Source organism: Capsicum annuum, chromosome 6, assembly GCF_002878395.1.
Source record: "Capsicum annuum cultivar UCD-10X-F1 chromosome 6, UCD10Xv1.1, whole genome shotgun sequence".
Lineage (NCBI taxonomy): Eukaryota > Viridiplantae > Streptophyta > Magnoliopsida > Solanales > Solanaceae > Capsicum > Capsicum annuum.
Window position 1 is genome coordinate 222,582,574 of NC_061116.1, and position 8,854 is coordinate 222,591,427.

The window sequence follows — 8,854 nt, forward strand, 5'->3', positions numbered from 1 at the left end:
AATATATATACATTACAATATATATTTGTATAGTTATATACTATACAAATATATATTGTAATGTATATATATTGTAGTATATTTCATTTAAAATATTATATACACATAGAATAGAGTGTATATATGTGAATAGATCTTCTATAGACGTGTATATTTAACATATACATGCGTATATGTTTTATAAATTATAATATAACTATACAAATATATATTGTAATGTATATATATTGTAGTATATCTCATTTAAAGTATTACATATACATAGAATAGAGTCTATATATGTGAATAAATCTTCTATAGATATGTATATTTAACGTATACATGTGTATATATTTTATAAATTATAATATAACTATACAAATATATATTGTAATGTATATATATTGTAGTATATTTCATTTAAAGTATTACACATACATAGAATAGAGTGTATATATGTGAATAGATCTTCTATAGACGTGTATATTTAACGTATACATGAGTATATGTTTTATAAATTAGTATATAACTATACAAATATATATTGTAATGTATATATATTGTAGTATATCTCATTTAAAGTATTACACATACATAGAATAGAGTGCATATATGTGAATAGATCTTCTATAGACGTGTATATTTAACGTATACACGTGTATATGTTTTATAAATTAGTATGTAACTATACAAATATATATTGTAATGTATATATATTATAGTATATTTCATTTAAAGTATGACATATTAATAGAATAGAGTGTATATATGTGAATAGATCTTCTATAGACGTGTATATTTAATGTATACATCTGTGTGTATATATATATATATATATATATATATATATATGTATTTATAATGTATATAGGTGGGTATATATAATGTATATTGAAAAAAGTTTTTTTTTTTATATTTTTGATCGGGTTTGACTGGGTTTAGGTGGGTTTGACCGGGTTGGGTTAAGTGGGCCGGGTTAGGGTGGTTTTTGATTTTTTTATTGTTGGGCCCGGCCTGACCTGCCTAGACCCCAACCCGGACCCGGCCCGGCCCGAACCTCAACCCGGTTAAATAACACGGGCCGATTCCAGGTTGACCCGACCTGGCCTACTTGACAGCCATACTCACGACTAATAAAGGAAAAGAGAAAAAGGGACAACCCAGTGCTCTAAAGCTCCCCATATGCATAGAGGACTCTGAGAATATTGAATTATGAATACCGTGACTCAGTTTATGTTTATCAAAAGTTAACAAATATAAGCTAAGCAAATAGAGCCATAACTATAGAGGACATGAACATGGGAGTGGATGATGATGAGTTGTTGCTGGCGCGGGGAGCACCAGCTGGGGCTGCTAGGATCCGTGTGGTCGTGGTTGCAGTTCCATCCTGACTGTACTCACTACTAACCCTTGTTCCACCACGCACTCCCCTCCTAGCAACAATAGGTGGTAGGAGGACGCACATGATGATAGAAAGAACAAACACAACCTTCTTAACATTCTTCCATCTTTTTTTTTCTAAGTTGTTGATAGTTACATGAGCTGATTTGATTTAACTTGTATGCACTAACAACCTTTGTTGGCTCTTTAAGTGTCTTTTTCTATAATTAGGTGTAAGAGTAGGGTTTGGATATGCAGAAATTAACAAGAAGCTGGTCTATTTATATTCGAGTTTTGCATGTACGCGTCCTTTTCTCGATTCAATTCAGAATCAATTTGGTTATAGAGGAGTAGGAACTTTCTTTGACATGGTCTAGAAACTTCTACCACAACTAGTGTCCAACTTAGACAAATATCATAATTTGCATAGCCAACAAGAAATTGGACCCAAAAAAAAAACAAAGAAAAACTGATTCGTTCATAGCTGCCTCGTGTACTTTAAGAAGAAAATATTAATCTTGACACGTACAAAAGATGAACACGAAGGAAATCAATTTTGAACTAGAGATTAATATTTAGTATGACCTTCATTTCAATTTGTTTGTCTTGTTTTGACTTAATTTCAATTGTTACATCTTTCTTAAACTCTGTGTCAAATCAAAATATGTCAAATAAATTGAAACTAAGGGAGTGGTATATTTGTATAACATTTCTTGTAAATTCAATTTTCACCTTAGGAAAAAATTGTCCGAAATTAAGTTACTTTTAAGAATTCAAGAAAAAACTCAGTAATATGTTTTTCCAACTATACTAGTATTTAGTAGTGTTAAGTTTTCAAGGGACATTTATTAAATAGGGGCAGTTTAGTAAGCTAAACATTGTTTTGATTGATTTCTCAGAAGGTTTTTGTTAAGGTGAAACTTATTTTGAGATGGAAGGAGCACTTCCAAAACTCTGCAATTTGAATAAATGTTTCCTCTTTTTAGTTGCCAATACTTAGATGCCGTTCTAATTTTACAATGGATCACCCACCATCACTACAGTTAGCAATCAAATATTGACAAAATGTTGGATTTTTGAAGTATTACGTCATCTCAATTCTCATCGATAATTACTAATCTGAAAATGAATCTTCCCGAAATAGTCTTTGCTAGCCTTGAGCCAATCTGTCTAGTGGTTCTTTTGAAAATGTTGAACAATTTGGAAAATGATATAGAGATTCATGGATTTATTAGGTCTGGCATTCGCACCAAGCTTCATATATGGCCAGCAACATATTGCTTCTCATAGTACAATCATGTAACATCAATAAATTGCTTCACTTTTGCATCAAGTTTTGAGATAGTCGTAATGTAACGGCAAATTTTAAATAGTTGCATAACAAAAAACAAGAGTTTTGGGATTTCAACTTATAGTATTTCCACTGCTTCTGTAGGGAGCTCGAAAGCAACAATACCATGGACATGAATAATTCTCTCAAATGTGCCATTGATCACGTTCTCGAGGTTTCATATGAGGGAGAGATCGATGAGGATAATGTCCTCTACAATGTCAAAAACACTAATATTTTGTTATGTGTTCAAAAAGTTTCCAGTTTTGTTTTTTAAAGTCCGTTCCATGTTAGTTACAATAACTTTTGGCATATGTTTCTGTCAAACAAGAACAAATTGTATGGTCACAACTGGATTGGCATGTGTTCATTTTTAATGTCATATCACCTTTTCTGCTTAGTTTATTTCATTTACCTACAGGTTCTGATTCCAGTTGCTCTTAATAAACTGCAGTTCTACTTCAATCAATTTTCCCAACTCCAAATTCAGCTTCAAATTTCCAGCAGCACATAGTCAATCACATGACAAGGAATTTTAATTTTAAAATCAGATTTTATACAAAACACCAACAGATTACATTATGACATGGGCTCAGTACATCAGCCAATAATATACTTTCTTTTTTGCCACAAATGCAGTTTATACAAATACTATAATAGTAACAGTTTCAAACCTAACCACGGTTTCGCTGGTTCCTTAGAAACCCGTGACTAGTCATCAAACTTCTATATGTATATAGAGAAAAACAATTGTAGATTGGTAGAATTACATATACATCTTAGAATTCACAGTCACAAGTCACAACTCAACCCACAAAATCTAAATTCTGAACCCCCTCCCCGGATATTTATCTATCAAAAGTAAACAAATGAAAGGTAAGCAAATAGAGCCATAGCCACAGAGGACATGCACAAGGGGGTGGATGATGATGAGTTGTTGCTGGCGCGGGCGCGGGGAGCCCCAGCTGGGGCTTCTAGGACCCGTGTGGTTGTGGTTGCAGTTCCACCACGACTATACTCATTACTAGCCCTTGTTCCACCACTCACGTACCTCCTAGCAACGGTAGGTGTTAGGAGGACGCACATGATGATGGAAAGCACAAACACAATCTTCATAACGTTCTTCATATTCTCTTTTTTTGGGCCTCCTGCTTGTTATATATATTAGCTAAACTGAATTTAACTTACACACACGGATAGCTTTCTCCTTAGCTTGCTGTAAGAGTCTCTCTCTTTTAGCTAATATTGGATAAGCAACAAGCTTGTCTATTTATATTGGAAATTTACATGAAGTGGTCGTTTTATCGATTCAATACAGAGTCAATTTGGTTGCAGAGGAATAGAAACTTTCTTTGGTACGGTCTGAAAACTTCAACTGCTACTAGTGCGTTGAATAGTCAACTGGAAATTGAAAACAAAAAACTAATTCGCACATAGTTTTGAATTTACTTTCCTCAATTTCAATTTATTTGTCCTTGACTCGAAGTTTATGAAAAAAAAGAATTTTAATTTTTGTGATACTAATGATATGTAAATTTAACTAATTAAAAAATGAAAGCGACATGAATTAAAAGAAAAGTAAAAAAATAAATTGAAACTAATCAATTAAATAATACTTCCTTCGGCCATTTTACTCGTTTCAATTTGACATTACACATTAATTAAGAAAAATAATTAGTAACATAACTACTTTATCATAATATTTATATAAAATAATGTTAAATTTTAATTTGGAGAAAAAAAAATTAATACTAAGGATTAAAAGGGAAAAAAAGAATTGTCTTGTCTTGATTAATGAAAAATGATAAATAAAATAAGAAATCAAATTAGAAAATTTGAGATGAGTAAAATGAGATGAAGAGAATATGTGTTACAAGAAAAGATTTGAAGGGATGATGTAAGAGGAATTAATTAGTACTACAAGAAATATTTAAAATTTAAGTGGTGAGAAATTTTAAATATTATAAATGATCAGGATAGTTTGAAATAATTTGAAAACACGTTCAATTATTCCTTTTTACTAAAACTTTAGAACTGTAAGTACGGGCAGTCCAGCTTATTCAGACTAATCCAAACAGATTTTGGAGTTTGATGGATTAGGTTGGGCTGATCCATCAATATGACAGGTAAGAAAATAACAAGTTTAATCCATTACATCGTGGATTGCGGGCTTTCACGGGTCAGTTTATTTTTTAAAATATATTATTTTAATAATTATAATTTAAATTTTAAATTGTTAATCACATAAATATTTATAATATAATATTATATGAAGTTACTACTTGTTAATCGATTCTTAAATTTATAAAAGAAAAATTCTAATAATCTTTGAAATTAAATAATTTTTGACACCAAATTCAAATTCAATGGAGATGTTGAAAACCAAACGAAACCGTTAATGAGTAATAATATAACTAGATAAATAACAATATTAATCTAATTTTATTTTAATTGACCACAGTAAAATACAAAGAAATGTCAATATTTAGTCCATTAAAAAAAAATGAACTCCTAAAAAAACTCTCATAGCACTTGTGGTGTGTTCAACATCGTCACGTCATCTTCATCAACCATATTTGATTCCTTAAAAAATTTAATCTTTTTTGTGTTAATTATTTATAAACATTGTCCCACTTGGTGGGAGTATACTGGGTATGACAGTAAGTAAGTATATATTTTATAAACATATACTGGGTATGTCAAGATCCACTGTCCAACGGACTTATTCGAGCCGGGCTAAAAAGTTCTGTTCTTAAATGAGCTATAAAAATCTTAGCCTAACCCTATCAAATTACACATTGGGTTGGGCCAGCCCAACGGGCCTAGTCCATATTGACGGCTCTATAAAACTTCAAACAATACTTCCTCTTTATTTATTGTTACTACTTTCTTCATTCGATTTTATATGACACATTTTGACTTGACACACCTATTAAGAAAAACAATTAATAACACGACTATTTTATCTTAATACCTCATTAAATGATATTTACATTGTATTTTGAAATTAATTTAAAGAAAAAAGAATTAATGCTAAAGATAAAATAGGAAGAAATAAGTTGTCTTTTTTTTTTTTATATATCAAAAATGATAAATGAAAATAAAAATTCAATTAGAAAATTAGTGACATGTAAAAATGAACTGAGGGAGTATCTTATAATAGTAATGTTTATGTTGGTGTTCAATATTGAAATTCAATGGGACGGTGTTTATCCAATTTTACAAGTTGGAGGAACCCAGCGTTACTGCAGTTACAAGTTGGAGGCACCCACAAAATTAATTTTCTTCAAATGACTCGTGATTTTGCCGTGCTCGTACCGTATAAAAAGTTAGCAAATGTAAAAAATATTAATTTCTTTGTAAATTCAATTGGATGGAAAGAAAAACTCTTTTCACGTATATCCATTTAAATACTAAATGATCTAATTACATAATTTGCTTCGTTTTTTAATTAGATTTCAAAAGATATAATCTTGACATATAAAGAAGAAATTGACAGAATATTGGGTCATTGAAATTTGAAGCTTTATGTGATCTCGTTGGTTACTAATATGAAAATGATTTTTTCTGAAATGGACTCTTTGTTGATCCACATCTCCAAATCAGTCCAGGATAATAATACGTAATATATATATAAGAATAGTGAATTTTTCACGCTTTGCACAATCATAAAAACGTCAAGGTATTTATTCAGGGTGGGAGTTCTGATCTTTAATATAAGGTCGTAGAGTCTTGAAACTACGTTACTTGGCCAAAACAAAGAAGCCTTGGGCCAGTACAGTTTATAAACGCTGGAGATTCATGGTTTTATTATATCTAGCAGTTGTAACAAGCTTCAGACATGGCTAGAAGTTTGGTGCTTCTAGTTGTACAATAATGAAACATCACTAAATTGTATCACTTAACATCAAACTTTGAGATAGTCATAGTAATGTAACAACAAAATTCAAATAGTCGCAATAAGTAAACAAATGTGTTTCATACAAATCAATATATATATATATATATATACCTATTAACAATGGCAGATCTAACGACGGGGGTTCACAAGTATGGTTGATACTCATGACTCTGTGGTCAAATGAACCTTACCCATAAAATAAATAAAATAATTGTAGATAAAATTACACATAAATTTTACAATTCACACTCACAACTAAAAAAAAAAAAGAAAAAAGAAAAAGGGACATCCCAATGCTCTAAAGCTCCCCATATGCATAGAGTACTTTGAGAATATGGAATTATGAATCCTGTGGCTCAATGTATGTATATCAAAAGCAAACAAATGCAAGGCAAGCAAATAGAGCCATAGCTATAGAGGACATGCAGAAGGGGGTGGCAGTGGATGATGATGAGTTGTTGCTGGCACGGTTAGCAGCACGTACTGCTGGGGTCCAATTGGTTGTGGTTGAAGTCCTTCCACTGCCGCGACTCACACCACTCCTAGCAACGGTACATGTTAGGAGGATGCACATGATGATAGAAAGCACAAACAAAATCTTCATAACCTTCTTCATTCTTTTTCTTTTTCAAAATTGTTGATATTTATACCAGCTAATTGGTTTAACTTGTAACCAGTGATAACCTTTGTTGGCCTCTTTTAAGTGTCTTTTTCTATAATTAGGTGTAAGAGTAGATTTGGATATGCAGAAAGTATCAAGAAACTTGTCTATTTATATTCGAATTTTGCATGTACGCGTCCTTTTCTCGATTCAATTCAGAGTCAATTTGGTTAAAGTGGATAGGAACTTTCTTTGACATGGTCTATAAATTCAACTATTACTAGTGCTAACTTGATAAATACTTTGATTAGTCAACAAGAAATTGGACCAAAAAAAAAAAAAAGAAAGAAAAAACTGAATCGTACATAGTTGCCTCGTGTTTTTATTAAACTTTGAAAAGAAAATATTAATTATTCTTGACATGTATAAAGATGAACACGAAGGAAACCAATTTTGAACTAGAGATTAATATCTAGTACTCCTTTCAATTTTGAACTAGAGATTAATATTTAGCACTCTTTTCATTTCAATTTGTTTGTATTGTTTTGACTTGACTCTAATTTAAGAAAGTAAAAACCTTTGAATCTCGTAATTTTAAAATTAAGATATATAAAACTTGATGCCTAAAATATGTCATGTGTAAGGTTAGAATTAAAGATTTATCAAAAAGAGAGAGATAAATTAGAAAGAAATGTAAGAAAAAAAAATTAAAAATAATAGCTTAATAAATGTGTGTTACAAGAAAAGATTTGAAGGAATGATGTAAGAGGAATTGGTATCACAGGAAATATATAAAAATTAAGTTGTGAGAAAATTTAAATTATCAGGAAAATGTGAAATAATCAGAAAACGCGATCAATTATTAGAAAAAGAGAGGTTATCGACCAACTACTTCAAAAGTTCTGAAATTCAAATAAATACTCTCTTTTTAAGTATTGTTACTCTATATAATACTACTATTACACGTTGGAGGCACCCATCAAAATGATTTTTTTTTTTTAAATGATTAGTGAATTTGCCGCGCTTCCTGCAGTCTAATTGTGTATTTACAGAACATTTCTTGCAAATTCAATTTTCACCTTAGCATTAGAAATTTGTCCTGAATATGGGTTTCTTTAGGAATTCAAGACAAAATTCAGTAGTATGGGTTTCTTTTCAGTAGTGTTCAATGTTCAAGAGATATTTGTAAACACCTAATATTTGATCAAATCTAAGTATTTTTTTTTTGCCATTTTAGTGTTTAATTTTTTTAGGGTCTAAATTAGATATTTAAAGTTTATCTTATTTTTATTAAATTTATTTTAAAAATTTTGAAAACTACAAAAATAGAGTTACATTTCAAATAAGCTTTTATTTTCAGTATTATTTATTTATTTATTTACTAAGAAAAAAAAGAAAAAAGTTTAAATCATATTTGTTTTCTTCTTTTAATTTTTAATAAATAATCGAGTGATATTAATATTCCGTAATCATGTTTTAAGACTAATTATTTAACTTATAGTTTATTAGTCTTAAATAATTTATTTTTTTTAATTTTATTTTTTTCTTTTTCTTTTATTGTTTTTATTTAAAACATTAATTTAAAAGAAAACAAAAAAAAAAGAAGCCCTAAACTACCCCATCACCCTTTTCCCACTAACCTAAAACCACTCCCCCGTTATCT